We start from the raw sequence: 18,145 nt of genomic DNA on the forward strand, positions 1-18,145 counted from the left end.
TTACTCTAATTGCGTCTATTAGTAAACGAGCGCTCCAGTTCGACAAATAACGGGCGTAATTGATTATTCAATTGGTCTGTAGGATAAAGGTCCACCTGATGGCTTATACAGTTTTAGGATCAGCACTAGTTTTTACCGCTGCAACTCTGTGTGGGAGAGTCCTCCTCTCAGGCCAGCTATGGACACATGTCCGACCATACTTGTTGCTTAGATTATCAGCTTAAGTGTCTTATCAGAAATTTGGTCTAGATCGTCCATTATCTTGGGCTTCTGTTGCCGCATCCAAGACTTTATCATCAGGTAGTAGTTTTCTGTTGGTCAGAACACAATTTACTCCTTCTTCAGCCTTTGTCTCCATCAAAAGCGGGGTCGGCTCCTCTTGATCTACTCGGTTATACGATTGATCTGGAAAATGAGTTTCCATCAGCGTGAATTAAGTGTCCACACCATCGAAGAAGCCTCTCAATTTTTCCACGATCGGTGCAACCCCATATCGATAGCGGATATTCTTCTTTCGAATATGATCATGGCATGTTATGCCCCTGGTCTAATACAACATTTTCTTCCTCATAAACGCGAGCCCCCATTCATTGTCAGAACTGACGCCACTATGGTCAATTTTCGATTGGAGAACGCTATGTTCTTACTATTTCCCATAATAGTGTAGGGCTATATAGAGAAATCATTTTATTTTCATTGTCATACCGAATGTTTGTTATACTGAATGCAACTCTTCAACGGTCGGAATCTGCTTCTCAGCAGAGGCGCTGGAACCTGATTTCATTGGCTTATTAAAACTTCTTGGGTGTGTGTATTATTTAAGGAGCTGTTTGTGCTTGACAAGGTACTGTTTGATGTGACCCCGCATCCTGGACTGCACGCTACCTTCCCGGTACTCTGTCTTCTGGACGATAGTGTGGTGCAATCCTCCTAAAGTAATCTACCAACTGGTCTTCAAGGTTGAGCTTAGGTAGGATTCAAAGCCCTACTCGGAAGACAACTTGCTACGAAGTTAAACTACGAGCCTCGGACTAGATATATATCACAACGGCGAACTTGGCAATGAATACGGACTAATGGTTTGGACATTTTATCACGGAACGTGCAGTATTCGGTTTGTACTGAATACTGCCCAGTAACTCGCCGCCACCCTGGTCCAATGTAAGGCTGATATAACAGTGTTGCAAGAGATGCTCTGGACAGGGACCGATTTCCTACAGAATAGCCACCACACCATATATTATAGGGTAAACCATGAGCGGAGTAAGTTTCTTAGTCAACCAGAAAAGAAACCTGCTGTTTTCGGCTTTGAAAACATAAGCAAAAGGCTATCCAGTCCGCGTTTGCAAAGTAAATTTAAAAATATAAGCCTCATTGAAGTTCACCCCTACACAGAGGAGATTGAAGAGTCGGAGAAGGTTACCTTCTACGAGGCTGTAGAACAGATCCTTGAAGATGTGAATTATTCAATTAGGAGTATCGCACGAGATGGTTGTTGCAAGTACCTGGTTTCTGCGGAAAGCGCTCCACAAACACACAAGGGCCTTTCCAGACAGGGCCACTTTGAACCAAATTGGCCACGTGTTGTTTGAATACCGTCGTACCGTGTGTTTGAATCTCACAGTCTTCATGAATGTCGGAACATAGGGGTGGTCCAATATAGAGTCGGATGATTGTCTCGTTAGCAAGGTGCTCGGGGCTCGAATTACAATACCTCGAATCCCCTTTGACAATTAGGTGATAGTAAATACCGAAGCCATCAACAACAAAGCGTTCCAAAACACCTATAAAGGGGAAATGAATGCCACAATAACCGCAGTTAATAGAGGTATTAGGGATGAAGTATCCACAAATTATCTTCATAACCACTTGAAGAACGTTATCATTGATACGGCGACAAACATATTTGACCCCAGTCGCAAAGAAGGTCGGAGCGACTGGTTCGACGTTGAATGTAGACTAGTAATGGAACGGAAGAATGCTGCATACCGTCTGTGAACTCGAAAAGTACAAGGGGCAACTGCACCAGCCGCACCAATTTCACCAACAAGTCAGCAGGATAAATGACAAATACGTAAATTTGATGTCCGACCGGAATGGCATATTGGGTTGAATATTTTCATGAACTGCTCAACAATCAAAACATCGGAGAGCTAGAGGTCTCGCCAACCGAAGACGACGGACAAATGTTACAAACGCTACCATGAGAAGAAACAGTTAATGCAACTCATCGGCTTAAAAATCATAAGTTCCCAGGATTCGATAGAATTCGGATGATAAGATTGACTAAACTGACCCTGACCAATGTGCGAGGCTAGATAAAAGCAGCATGATTACTCTCGCGATCATTTACCATCAACGGCAGTCTAAGAGAATGCGTTGCCCTATCATGCATTCTTTCTAACCTGACCCTTGATCTGCGATGCTGAAGTTAATGCGAGAAACATCACCCTAAACAAGTCCACCCAACTAATGACTATGTGGTCGATATTGACATTATGGGAAGGACAACCTGGGATGTACAGTCTACCTTCATTCAGATCGAGGAGGTGTCGATTGGCGCGAGGTCTGCGAGGTGGCACCGAAAACTTAAGGAATAAAGATAGGAGAATATAATTTTGAGACCTTTGATAATTGCTACTATCTAAATTCGAAAATCACAACCGACAACAGCTGTGACGACGAAATCCACGCACAGTTGTTGGCTGCCAAAACTGTTTCGCTCAGAACGTCTCACCATAGGGTCAAAGCACTTACTGTACAAAACAATAATATTGCCGGTTTTTATGTATTCCTCGGAGACCTGGGTGCTTGGTAAGAAAAATTGTGAACTCTTTCTGGCTCCCTGCATAAGAATGAACGATTCTGTAGCCTACATAACGACGAAATCTATGAGCACTACTACCGCCTGGTTGTGGATAAAGTCCGGCTCAACAGGGTGGTGAGCGGGTCACCTAATCTGTATGGATGAGGATGATCCTGCCCGATAAGGGCAGTATCGATGGTAGAAAAAGGACGTGCCAGACCCTGACTGAGATGGAGCGATGGCGTGGGCTAGAACGTCAATGAACATTTAGGCCTATCAAATTGGGAGGAGCGATCGAGATACCTAAACTGGATACCGGTTGTTGCGCCGATGATCATGATTATCAGCACCATCGACGTGGAAACTTTGGTTAGCGGTATCTTCTTCTTCTTTTTAGTATCTCTAGCTTTTGCAGTTCTAACCTTGACCTAGACGGAATCTGTTAAGCGTTTTTTTATGTAGAGCGATGTTCTCCGTTTGAAACAGCATTTCAGGAATGTATGGGTTAATCTTTTCGTCGGTGTTTCTTCTAATTGTGCACGGTGGCTACCTGGAAGTTCTCCTCGAATTTTATTGGAAAATGTTTTTAAAGGCCGAACTTGAGTTCCGGTTTTATGGCCATGTTTTTCCTCTGGCTAATGAATTCCATCATTTGAATAATGATTGTACCTAGACAGAACTGCGAAGGAAATTGATTTATAATTGTATCTACTGGAAGACCTCGTTCATAGTCTAAGTTCACGACATTTGCCAGTATCAGGGCTTTACCTAAAGTTTTTAGTTTCCTCTAAGTTTCTCCGCTCGTCCCCGGATCTCGGACATTAGGGGAATATATTCTCTGGGTCCTCGCAGTTTGGACAATTGGGCGAACTGCCCAATTTAAACCTGTAGAGGTACTGGTGATATCCCCATGCCTAGTCATAAACTGGATGAGATTATAATTAATCCCCCAATGTTGTCCCCCCTCCCACCAGCTACTCCTTGATGGTATGAATCAGCCTGTGTGCCCACCGGCGCTTTCTCGAATGGTCTCAACGTTCCTGCCATGTATTTACAGACCTCTCCCTTTCGGAGTTCCTCGCCTGCAACAAAGGAGAGACTGACTTCAGCTTGTATATACTCATCATCTCATCTGCCAAGGTGTTAATTGGCACCATTCCGTAGAAAAGGAAAGCAGCCTCATTTGAGACTGTTCTGAAGGCAGACCACATCCTAAGAGCTGTCCTCCTTATGCATCACCTTCATTGGCCAAAATTAAATCTAACTACTCAAAAGTCTCTAATAGACTTCGGTCCCTTGTGTTACTCTTCCTGCTTCCCCACTCGAGGGCCCAAGCGTTGAAGTCTAATATGTCTTCAAATTCAAATAATGTGAGCCTGGGTGAGGCGTAGAAGCTGTACACGTACACACCGCTTATTTTCGCCCACACGAATCCTCTCGCTGATTGACTCAGGTGCAGCGACCAGACGCCCATATCGCCGCTTCACCAGTCGAATCAGTGAGCAATACACCACCGTACAGCGGTTTCTGAAGGGTTCACTTTGATGGCGATTTCCTTCTGAGATTTTTAAGTGGTCTCCTCAGGAAGTCCTAAGCGACCCTGCAATGATTGAGGTTTATTTGAATTAACCTCATTTTTTCATTGCAGTCAATGCCTTCCTGAATTTCCGGCAATATGTCGGTTATCCCTTTCTTCCTTTCCTTCGCACAATAGGCATTTAGGGTTCCTATTGCACTCATTGGAAATATATGTCCTTTCTGCCCACACCTTTTGCATCGATTGGATCTATCAATGTCGTTGGTGCATATCTCCGCGAAGTGTCAAAACATGAGGCTAATGAAACACCTCTTTGATGAAACCTGCTCTCGCAGGCGGCAGACAACCCCTCCATTCGAAACTTTCCCATTAGTCGCATTGTGGCCATTTGAGTATTAGCAAGCACACGATGGATTCTTCTGCCAGTTCTTCCAACTTAAATTGTTCTTTCAAAGCAAAGCATATTTCTTCTCTGAATGTCACTTCGTCGAAATCCTTGCACTGAATGTAGATCTCATGCTTTTAGACCCGAACTGCGACATTCTCCTTCTTCACTTGGGTGCGGAAGCCTTCGGTTTTCTCCAAGCTACATTTTTTCAGCTCAAACATGAGATCGCTGATATTGTCACTCAGATCTTTTATATCGGGGTCAGATTTCACCTTTTTTAAAATCTCCCCGTACGACGAATTGCCTCTACTGGAGATAACAATTGCCTCTGGGCGAATTCGTACTTTTGTTTTCTTCTTCGTCTTTTTATTAACGACCTTCATCCATCCACAATTTTTGTTCGTTCGCACTTGGGCACAGTTTTTTTTATCTTCTTCCTTTTTTCCTTTCAGGGGTCTCCTGATTCCCTAGAAGATAACTGTTTCTCGCCCGGACTGTATTCTTTGCTGGCAAGTCGTTAACACTACTTTTTGGGCCCACTAGGGTTGGCTGTGAGGCTTTTGGAATGACAGGTTCGGCTTTTGTTTGGGACCTCTTTCTTCCTCCTCCTCAAGGTTCTCAACATGTTTTCAATAGTATGGTGAATGTTGCATTTGTCCTTGATGAACTTGGACAGTTCAACCATTTTGGCTCCAAACTACTTTAAAGGGTCAGGGTTGTGTTCTCTATGAGTCTTGGTCATATTATACTGCCTAAACGCATCTTCACTCGTAGCATTTAACGTGCTTTCCTGCATTTTATTTTTGGTCGTCTTTGGCATTGGTCAGAGATCAGAGTTTCTCGTAAATGAATCAATTTGCTGGTCTCGGAGTACCTCCAGTGGCCGCGAAATTTGATGAGAATGTGTGGTTTGTATGTCCCTCTGCATGGAGCGAGTGACGCCATTTTTGGTTTAAAGGGGGGTTTGATGGGAGCTGCCCATACATGCGAAAAGGGGTGTACATTTTTTACAGAATATGGTCATGTGGGGTATCAAATGAAAAGGATCGAATAGTACTTCCGAAACTGATATTATTTTTGATATTAGGTGACAGGAGAGTGAAGACTCAAAGAGTGTGCCCCAAAACATGAAACAGGTCTCGTTTCCAGAACCTATCCAACCGAAAAATCTTAACAAATTACCAATGATGCATCTATACGCAATCTAGTCCTCAAAATACATCCCATTCCGATACCTACTCAAATAGAGTTAATAATAGTATATTGCTATACTATTTTAGAAATTTACCCCTTAAGTTCATCCTAGAAATCCTGTATCCCGACTTGTTACTATTTTAGTTTGTGAACTTACGAATGCCTTTTAAGATTCAATTTTTCTCGTGAAGGTAGACAATATCGTAATTTTGCAAGCTGTTCCCGATATAGTATTCGTAGTATATGCAGCCCTCAAAATAGTATACATACAATAGTATAAATCATAACGAATTCCCTTTCCTACCTGTGACTATATTAAGTCACAACCTGTATGTCCAATTCCCTTTTGCTCAAGTTGCCGCCAAATGGATAAAGGAAAGATCCTCGGCCAAGTATCATCGTGCTTTAAGTGGACCAACCGCCTTTATGGTCATGGACTCGCTTCATTTAGCTACTGGAGGAATTAAAGCGGATTTAATTATAGCCTACAAAGAGCTGATCACAGCTCCGGACATAATATCCTACATTCACATGCTTCCCGGTAGGGAACTGTGTTACTAGGACTTTTCTCGTTTCCATCTCGTCCGTTCACCTCTCTTTCGCTTTTTGGCTTACGGCTGGTTGCCTTTTTGCAGTACTTCACGTTTGGTTCCTTTAGCAGATTTCCTCTTTAACGCTTTATGAATTTTCGCTCGCGAATGTTTCTGGGAGCATTCTTCCGGCTGGGGTAGTCTTCCTTCCCTTATAAGCAGCAGAAATATGAGTAAGTACCGTTATTTGATTTAATATTTGTAATACGGATATTTTGGGTGAAATGTCTTGAAGGACGATGTGCACGTGCTTCCATACACAGCACATGCATTTCAATATATGAGTGACGAATGGGCCCTTGAAAGAGTTCATTCACTTTATGCCCCTGTTGAAAACCATTTGGAGCCAAACGACGTTGTAACAAATATGATTGCGAGAAATTAAAGGTCACAATCAATCCCTTCAGGATACAGCATCTGCTCGAGATTGAGACAGCCACGACTGACGGATTATGTATAGAATTTACTGCAAATGTGAAGTAAATCCAATCTCAACACATTTCAGGGAAGTGCACATTCAAATCGAGTGCAATAGCTTTAACGTATCCACTTGCAAGCAATAAATCATTGCCCATGCATTCATAGGAGTCACTCGAGAGATTTCCTGTGAAACTTCACTTTTATGAAATTTTTTCAACCCCCGGGGGCGAAATGAAAAGCTCTTGTAAAATATTCACAAGTGACTGAGAGCTCTAATTAAAGTACTTTTTATCATTCAATCGAAAATATGACCATTATAGAGGGAATGGGTGTGGTTTTTTGTCTACGTGAGCACTATTCCATTTCAAGATGAAAGTGGTTCAGAGAAAGTTGACGCCATTTAATTAACTGTTGAATGGAAAGTTTTTATATTTCAACATGTTATTGATTGACGGGGATTGCATATAATCGGCTCTTGGTTTCAAGGCTTCGGTTGGGTACTTAACACTTAACTATTCATGTTGAACGAATATTCTGTTAAGAATTACATTGAATTCTCCTTTTAATCTCAAAAATGGTTAAGTCGAAAATCTATTGCCATGGATTCATAGAAGAGTAAAAGGCTCTTATGAATGAGAAGAAATGAATCTGATGAAGAGCTTAAGTCCTCTGAGAAAAATTAAAAGAAATTCGCCCAGTACAACAGATAAGCTCACTGAGTCGCCTAATGTGTTGAGTCGTTTACTGCATTGAAAATAATTAATGATTTGATTTTTGATAATAGGAAGATTGAATCAGCTTCAAGAGGCAGCCATCTCTATGAAAAATAAGGAGCTGGTGCTCCACTGTTGGCTGCACCGTTGTACCGAAATCATTTTGAAAAGGTAGTGCTTCTCGTAACACTTTCAGTTCCGTAAGAGGTTGAAATTTGCTTGCTGCTCCTTACGTGTGTCTTCTGTTCACACACGTGCGCATGTGAGATTCGCAGCCACTAAAAACCACCCCCGATCTTTCTAGCCCAAACCCCGCTAGACCACCATTTAAGTATTAGTTCGCGGGGTAAGTTGCCTTTAGGCGCTCGTACTTTTACCCCTTTCGGCTTTTCTCCTTTAGTAACTTTTGCTATGTTTTTACGATTACGAAGGAAACCGTAAGTCTGTCCATCTGGACTCACGCTTGGTTCAGATTCCGTGGTAATGTAATAGTTGGTCTATCCATGTTTACGCTGAAGCCACACTATTATGTTGGGGATGACCTTGTGCTTCCACCAACCTTTCATAGACACATCCCATCTGCTTTGCCAGGGATCATTCGACTCTGACCTTGCCGGATTTGTACGTTCTGTGTGCCCTCCACATACCTACGGTACAGCACACTCATTTCTTTCGCCAGACTGTCGAGAGGAATCACACCCGCCATTACAAGTAATGCCTCATCGGATGTCGTTCAAAAAGTACAGCAAACCCTTAGCGCCATCAGCCGGTAAACTGAATTTTCTTGCTTCCGTCTCAGAAAGTTTGCAAGCACATCTGTCCATATAGGTGACAAGTAAAGCAGGATAGATCGCACCAATCCAGTTAGAAGCAACCTCCGACAGTGTTTTGGCCCATAAATATTCGGCAACATTTTTGCAAGGACCGCGGTGGCACCGGGTACTTTTTTTGCATTCATGCCTTGTGTGTTTGACGTCGATTATTATCCCTTCAACATGACCGTATATCCACCGACTTCCATTTTCACTAACAGAAGAGGGTTCTGGAGCCGGAGTCTACTTCTCGAATAAAAACGAGAAGTGGGGCTTTTCCTTTGGGACAATATGCAACGGTTTTTCAAGCCGAAGTTTATGCGATCCTAAGGGTGGCAAACTGGGGGATTGACGAGCGGTTGAAGGGCAGGCGCACCGCAATCTGCAGTGACAGTCAAGCTGCACTGAGGGCATTGAGCAGCCCTTTGATCACCTCGAAAATCGTTCGGGAATGCAGAAACCGTTTGAACTCTATGTCTAGATTCAATACGGTGGAACTACTCTGGGTACCTGGTCACTGTGGCATAGAGGGAAATGAAATCTCGGACGCTTTAGCGAAAGAGGAGTCAATCTCCCCTATGCCGGGACCGGAGCCAGCAATTGGGGTATCAGTAGCATTGGCTAAATCTGTTTTCAAAAACTGGGAACAACTTTCCCATAATGACAGGTGGCAGAGCTTAAATGCTGCTCGACACACCAAACTTTTCCTGCCAGAACCCAACATACGTACCGCAAAGTTTATCCTGTCGAAAAGCAGGAGGACTTGCAGGTGTATTGTGGGCATTCTGACAGGCCATAATTCACTAGCTGGGCACATGTACAGAATAGGAATTACCGAAGCTGTGTCCCTCCTGTAATGAGGAAGCGGAATCCACAGAGCATTTCCTATGTGAATGCCCCGCCTATGGACGCATTAGGCATCAGATCTTTGGTGCCGATGTTCTCCAATTGCGACGGGTAGCATCACATTCACTAACGGAAATCCTGCGATACGTTAACGAATCCGGAATATTTCGTTAGACGGGGGAGGCGAGTACAATGGGCCAACACGGCCTGAGTGCTCAGAAGCTGTAGCTTCTCCCCCACCATACACACACACACACACACACTCCACTTTCACTGTGTTTTTCTTTCTACGGTTTGTTATTAAGACCATTTCCGTTTTCTCATCTGACAAGCTATTTCAAGCTAGGATTTTACCGTTATCACTGCTTTCGTCGCGGAGACTTCTACATCATCCGGGTGCTTTGCTGTTGAAGCCACAGCTAGATTACCCGCAAAAGCGATAACCACAATCCTCTCTTGAATGGGCACAGCAAGCACTCCATTAAACATGTCATCCCACAACAGAGGACCAAAAACCGAATCCGGTAACAATGGACTCTTTGGGACTCCCATCAGTCCCATACCAGCGAGTCGGCTCTGAAAGGTAATTTTCGACTAGACTCATGAATATCTGGGAAACCCTTTGTCCGCCAACGCTTCTTTAATTTGGTTCCCGCTGGCCGAATTCAATTTGTTTTTGCCAACACGTCACAGCAGCCACTAGAAATCAGTGTGCTTTTTGCCAGATACACGACTATGCTCATCAAAGAGGTCGGGTCTAGTGTTCATTGCTAGCTTCGAACCTCTGTTAGGGGTGCCATCAAAACCCTCAACCTTCTTGTCGTCAATCTTACCACATATTTTCCGCAGCTCTTTTGCACTAACTGGAGGTATTCTGCCTTTGTTGAGCTGGACAACCGTTTGCTTGCCATTATTTTCGTGATGAAGAAACTTAGTGGTAATAAACTTTTTCAGGGGCACGGATAAGTCAGCTGGGGTGATGTCTGCAGCTTTTCCATTACAATTCTCCTTACTTTTTCCAACTGCCTCTTTTAAGCGGTCATGCAGTTGCCTGTGTGTTGAATCTTGACCGTTGTTACCGGGTTTTCCTCCGAGCCTCTAGTAAATGTTCCTTTCCGGAAAATATGCAGCTAGCAAACTTTCGATTTCATTGTTCCACTAGTAGTTGGGGAGCAATCGCCTTCTGGGCACAGTAGCATCGCATGTTTTCGTCACCTATCGGGTGATTAGAGTGGCTTTTTCGATGGCCCTGAGTATAGTCCATAATGGCTTGCCAAGCGACTCTTCTGGCTAAAGTACCGCTCGAATATATCAGGTCTCCTATAGATCCTAGGCTATTTCCGCTTAAATCTGCGATTTATACCTACAATGTGTCGATGGTCCACTTCTCCCTTCCATTTGAATAGTAAGCAATTTGGGTAAGCTCCTCAGTCCTTGTTGACTGGTCTTGCATTCTGTATCTTCTGCATTGCCTCGCCCTGTCATTTAGACTGCATTCGCCATGTGACCCAAGTGACCCATGTGAAGCCAAGGAATCTGTTGTGTTGCTTCGATGCCACCTGCTTCCTTAACCGGCACATATCCTAGCCTATTCTTACTCTCCTTGCTGCGAACAATTTGAGTGTTGCCTGAGGTTGATGAGAACGGTTTGCATCCTTCGTAGGCTTTCCTCAGCGTTTTCACCGCTTACTTTTGTAGTCCGAAATGGTCGAACTGTTTCTCCAAGGATTCGCGGCCCTCCTCCTTCCTGGCGATCTATATCTTTGCAGATTATAGTGATCTCCCGCCGGCTAATCCTTATGTCGGCTCTTTATCCTAACGATTTTTAGATTTAGCTGAAGAATTTTTCCGCGGCTATGTAGATTATATTTTTGAGCTCCAACATAAGGTCTCCCTTCTGGGACCGTCTAATGAGGCTGACTCTATCTCCCAAGTTGGTAAGTTCGGGATCTGCCTTCACTCTTGAGAATGTTAACGTATTACCCTTCACTTTGTTTAGAGATGATAATTACCTCCAATCATATCTTCCTGCAATCATTTTTTATTTAAGGTGCCACCTTTCTTCCATATCCGCCACGAGAGATCCATTCTCTTTGAGTGAGTTTCGCCGGCAGATTCGGCCGTCATCCTTCTGTGTTCCACCTTTTTGGCAGTTGAACCGCTTTTCGTCGTTCAGTGGCCTGTTGACAACGGGAGGTTTATTTGAAGTAATAAAAACTTGTTTTTCCAATTCGTTAGTATTAATTTATTGGTCTTGCAAATACCGATATTTCGGGAACCACGCGCAAGCTCTTGACTTGTTAGCACTGATGAAGGAAACAAGTGGTTCTCGAAATATCGGTTTTTGTAGAAGGGGAGGTTATCTCCCAGTTCGTACTGTCTAGGATAGTCTGCACATTCTCGACATGCCAGACGAGTCATGTCTCTTTGGCTGTGCAAATGAGGTAGTGGCATTTATTCCCGAATGCACTCTTGGTCATGATCAGTAGTTATCTTGACAGCAGCCTGTTCTGACTATTCTTCACGTTAAGGTTGAATTATTCGCAAGTTCTTATGCGACCTCCTTGCGCTGGTCGCTGGAAACCGTATTCGGACGGATCAAGAGTGTGTAGAGCCGTTGGGAGTGGGCTCATCTAACTGAAAGGGATCTGTTTGCCTGCTGTGTGTGTGTGTGTGTGTATGGTGGGGGAGAAGCTACAGCTTCTGAGCACTCAGGCCGTGTTGGCCCATTGTACTCGCCTCCCCCGTCTAACGAAATATTCCGGATTCGTTAACGTATCGCAGGATTTCCGTTAGTGGATGTGATGCTACCCGTCGCAATTGGAGAACATTGGCACCAAAGATCTGATGCCTGATGCGTCCATAGGCGGGGCATTCACATAGGAAATGCTCCGTGGATTCCGCTTCCTCATGTTTGCCTGCTGGTAATGTTTTGGGAACTAGCGGGTCTGGCGGGGGAAAGAACCGAAGCCAAGGTGGAACAGTATATTCCGAGGGCTACGTGGCTAATGGGGAGCTTGGTCGTTAGTAAGCGGACTGTAAACAACTTGGGCTCCTCCAGTTTCCGGATTACTTATGGCACCAAGACATGGACTCAAAAACAAAAATATAAAACGGGCCGTACGGGAAGAAGAAGTACGATTACCTGTAGGGCGGTAATATGGGCGGAAAGAACTAAATTCAGCACAACAGCCAGGGAATTATATAAACTTCAAAGACTGGTTTGTGAATCAGTGGCACCACTGGGGGTTCTTCTAGGATTAACTCCTCTCCATTTAAATATAGAGATGCACGTAAGGAAGGCGATCCTCAGAATGACCCGGAATATTCATGGAGCGCGGAGCTGCCTAAGTCGAAGGAAAATTATTCTAAGTGGTATTCTGAATTGTTGATACTAAGGGATATCATGACGGCAAGGTTTCACTTCGGTAAGAAGTTTGAAACATGTTGGAGTAACAGGGTAAACTGGGAGAACGTGACTGTGACATCAGGCTTAAACGAGCAACAGATTATCTCCCAGCAACGGGAGTGGTCATCGGGGTCATTGCTCCAAGAAATAAATACTTTGACCGGCTGGGTTCCTCCAGATTGCCCATGGGGGTGCATAACCAAGCGCTCAAAGGACTGTTTAAACTTCCCTAAGAAGAACCTTCGGATTGCAGCGAGAGTACTACTACTACTGAATTATACAGAGTGATTGATGAGTCAAGCCAGACATCGACTCGGTTAAAGATGTAAACATAGTGAATATTAAATCGAAGCCTACTGTCGAGCGTCACGACAAGATTTTTATAACAGGAAATAGCTAATAAAGGCTGACCATCCAAGCAGTAAAAGGATGTCGAGTAAAGAGATCTCAGGGAAAAAATTGGTGTCAACGTTCCCTGCGCCCACAATCAATGAGGCAGTGAGTGTGTCGAGGTTTGATTGTAGGCAAGTCAAAAATTAAAATAGATTCAAATCATCCGCACTGAAAAACTAGGTACAAATAACTAAAGAAGGAAGACCCAGATGAGGGTTTTACCTCCTAGGACCCAATGAAGAGGGATACGATGGCAAAAAAACATACGAACAGAGTTTCTGAAGGAGCTTTGAAGAAGTCAGTGCAAATTCTATGTAGTTCTTTTCCTTCACTCAGGGACTAAGCATCACTACTACTACCAACCTACTTTGGGATTCATTTCCCTCCTTCACAATGAGATACTCTAAGCAAGGCCAAAGGTATTCTTTGATATACTCCTTGAGGATTTTACACGTGAAGTTAAGGAATATTTTAGGGTAACAGTTTTTAGTTTGTGAAACTTTGCTTCTTCTATGTGGGGTGATCGATGGTGCAAGTCGCCTTCTATAATACTTGTCTGGAAAGGAACTTTCAAACAAACTCTCACTAAGATTAAAGAAGAGCAAAGGGAAATGCGCTGTTTCAAAATATTAAAAAGAAATCGTGACCGTAATAGTAATTAATATTAATACTATCGATGAAAAATTCGGCAATGGCAGAGTACAAAAACAAGGAATTATTATTATTGTTTCCTGTTCACTTATAGGACATTCGCCTGGTTTCTGATGCGACTGCGCTTCAGTTTTATTATCGTCAGCGAAGCAAACATAGACATTCATGGCGATTGGGACTCGAACTCAGAACAACGAGATGGATAGAATGATGCTCTATCTCATCAAACATGGTGCTGTCAAGAGCTAAAAGATGAAAGAGGGCCGAATTTATTTAAGGAGAGAGTAGACGAGGGCCGGCCTTACTATTGTTGTGTTGAAACCTATAACAGGAATCTCTGGGAGTGAGCAACAGGTATTTAACGTAACAGGCTACGAAATGTTATGTTGGTTTCTTCACCATTAGCCCTAAAAATTGACCAGAACTTGTCGGCAACTAGTTGGCATGTCCAGTTTTCCCAGCCCGCTCTATTTACATGTCTGTAGTGGCTACCCCTTCCTCCCCTCCATTAACGCCTTTCGGTGATGGGGTTGAAAATTCGACCTCTACTAAAAATTCTTGTATCTTATCTTGCCCGATAACAGTTATGATGGTAAAATCCACCAAATTATATAGGGGCTTCCTAGGCAGACGACCCGGATCCTATCTTAAACAGAGCTCTGCAGCAACCTTTTGGTACATAGTATCCTATCGCAATCTGTTCCTATCCAAATTGATAGAAGGCATGAAATTACTTTTTCGAATTTCAATGAGTTTCAAAACTTGGAAAAGTTAGATATTTCTTGATAATTTCTATAAAGTGGGTGTAGCAATCTCTAAGAGCTGCAATCGTACTAGCTTTGGTTTAAAGGTTAAATTCAACCTTTAAGATACGAAAACCTTCTCAATGATTATCTAAGCTTCACATCATATATCTTTTTAAATTCTTTCATGAATTTAAAATGCGAATGAAGGTGAAACTCCTTATAAATTTCTTGAGTTCTTTACACTTTACTCCCAAATTGAGTTGAAGGAATTTTATCACTTCCAAGGACATATTATATATTGTGCTGCATTCGTATAGGCAGTATCATTTTACCGTCATACGAACATGTTTTTCATAGCAACAGTGGAGTTCTAAAATTCGCAAAAGTGAAATGCTTCCAGTGTTCTGTGACAGAATGACATCCTATTCTCATGGATAGAATTCTAGGCCATTTTGTATCTCAAGTTGAGTAGACATTTATAATGACTTATTTTATAGAGGCTCGTGATAGTAAATATTTGCAATATTTATAGTCCTTCAAACGTTACAACATGTATAAAACTTATTGCCATAATTAAACTCTTCCCAAACTATCTCATTTGTCTAGTTCTTAAAAGCACTGTGAAGGCTGTTTCAGCACAAGTATATAACAAGCCGTTAGGTAGTAGAGAGGCTTCAGAAAGGAGCGCTTTGGAATAATATATTTCCTCTTTTTACGGATATACTATTTTGCCAAAAAGAGGCTTTTATTGTATTTTAACTTAACTTGGAAATTTATTCAATAGCAAAGTTCTAGATTGTTTAGTAAGTAATCGATGCTTGAATCAAATAAGTTTATTATGGATATGAATGAATCGTCCAACGATATGTTCGAGATTGCGAAGTTAAACAATTATAATTATTATATTAATATCGATAACATAACGATAATTATTTCGGGGATTCAAATATAATATGATTTACGTTGTCCATAACAACTTCCGATATCGGTTAATGTAGTGAGTGCCTAAGACGATGTGCTCGAATCAGGAGTTCCATGAGATCGCAGTTTGCTCTTCAATGGTGTTATTTAATTGATTTTGAAACATCTGGAATAATTCTGCCATGTGAATCGTTTCTTTGGATTTGCCGATTGTATACGTCAAACCATAAAAACGTCGGCCCTCATGCGATAATATGACAGGCACCGTACCTACTATTAGACATGCTACTTCATTGGATGTTGTGCGGTAGCCAAAACAAGTTCGTAATGTGCTTAGTCAATATCCAGCCCTTTTTGCTTCTAGATTTTTTCCTCAAGAGTAATGATCTAGGCAGGGACTGGGTACAGTAAGATAGAGGTAACAGCCTTTGAAGTAAGAGTTTTCCGAAAGTAGTGTACCTAGAAAAGTTTTCGCAAACAAAGCACTGGCGAGAGACGCCTTTGTCGTCACTAGATATGGCTTGACGTTCATTTTCTTTCATATATTTATCTCCTTGAAATATTGGGCTAAAATATTTATTTCGGTGTTTCCTACAAAGTCAATCCCTTTAGTGAGGTGTAGGACCAGTATGCTGTTAATATTCAGTAGCCTTTTCAAGAGTGATTGCATAATGGAACGCTCAATTTCAATGTGCAGATTTTGCAAGTCAATTTCAGAATTTTTCAAACTAATTTAGACTTTTCCATTTCCAATTCAGAATTTTTAAAATTTTCAAAAGTTTTATACCAACTTTTTACTACTGGATAAGGATGATGCTGGGATTCTTTGAAAAAATACAGGCTATCCATCAACTTCCTATCATTATTTGCTTTAATGAACCCATCTGATGATCTAATGGCATCCTCTAGGATGGGTAAGTATCTGAAAGTAAGAACAAAGCCACTATTTAAACTTTTTAGTACTTGGGAAGTCCTCTCGGTTGCCAGTGGATATTAATGAGGTTCTACAAGAAACGCTGGAATTAATTGCAGTCACAAGCATACAATTTTAAATCTTGAGGTCATGAAATAACAGCAGATTTAGGTCTGAGAAAAAATATATCCTCCGACCTAATACCATGGTCCATTAAAACGAATAATGATAGAAAATTGATGAGCTGCTCAATTTTTTTTCTAAAGACTTCAAATCTCTCCTTACCCAAAAAAATCTGAATTGGAAGTGGAAAAGTCTGAATTGGAAGTGGAAAAGTCTGAATTGGTTTGAAAATGTAAATTCTGAAATTGACCTGGAAAAGTTTAAGCTTAGTGTGGAGATTTAGTTAGTTTGGAAAATTTTGAATTAGTTTTGAAAATTTTGAATTAGACTTCCAAAACCTACATCTGCCAGAGGCATTTATCGACGAGAATTTACTAGCCTCAGTTGTAACCTTCGCAATTTTTCTCATCGTATAGATTACATCGTCAACGTGATGCACTTTGTGATACATCTCGGATAATTTTGCGTAGCGTACGCCAAGACAAAATGGAATTTTCCATTGAGCTGGTCAGAGAAACAGGAATGCAGCCGATGATAATAATTCCAGAACCGCATCAAGTAGGACCTCGTAAATCTTTCAATAGTTCCACATGAATGGGAACAGGCAAATCCCTCGGAACAGCTACAGTCTCTGCATTTTCGCAGGGGGTGGAAGAGGGAAATGATCTTGAAGCTTGCGAGGACAGATACCCGTACTGGGTACCATAATTGTGGAGGTACTTGTGTGTTCTCATAATAACATACTAATGCCGGAACCTATCAGGTGACAACTCGAAAGCTTAATCGACTTATCGAATTTTCGACCTTAATTGTGAAAAAATGTGTGTGGTTTAAATCAGCGCTTCGTTTGCTTTCTACTGGCTTCAAAATTGTTTTTGATAGCGTAAGCTTGAAATGCTCTACGCAAGAGGGCATGATTATCTGTTGTTAGAGCAACACATGTCATCCAAAATATGTTGAATATATATATTTGGTTCCCATTTACCCCTTGGTTGGGTATAGAGTGCGAAGCATAGCCTGCACTTTCGCCTGCGGTTCACTGAAATGCGTTTCAGCTCCCCTACGACTTTTGAAAAACTTGGACTTCTTCTCTACTTTTCCGTGCCAAGTGCCCTTGGGGGGATCAGCTCGTCGGCCATCCTGGAAGAGTGGATTCCACTGTATGGCGTAGCCAGCACTACAACTGCCGTCCCTCTTTAATGTGTGATCTATCCACTGTCATATCCGCCTTCGGTGATACGCCGCCATCAATTATTGACGAAGACTTGGAGCTTTTGAGTATCAGTGTGGGCCACCTTCCATGTGTTACTTCCATATTGCAATACAGGAAAAACACTAGCACAGAATAGTCCAAACTTTACATTGGTGTTGAGAAAACTGGAATTTCCAGATTTTAGGCCAGGGAGCGAAAGCGGATCTCTTGATGAGTAGAGCGACATCCAGTTTGGGGCGACCGTCGGTAGAAACCACCCTTCAATGTAAAAAAGGAGAGTGCGATGATCCGTTAGACTGGAAACTTTGTTTTTTTTTTTGTTTATCCCTATCCAAATTCTTCTTGCCTCTCTTTACAAATTTAGACCCATTTGGTTACGGTAAATGATGCGATGACAGAGCAAATGGATGTGAACAGTTTAGTCAGAAAGATGTCATAGTCCACATTTAACTGCTCCACGATCTCCGGGC

Source organism: Hermetia illucens, chromosome 5 (genome assembly GCF_905115235.1).
Source record: "Hermetia illucens chromosome 5, iHerIll2.2.curated.20191125, whole genome shotgun sequence".
Taxonomy (NCBI): Eukaryota; Metazoa; Arthropoda; class Insecta; order Diptera; family Stratiomyidae; genus Hermetia; species Hermetia illucens.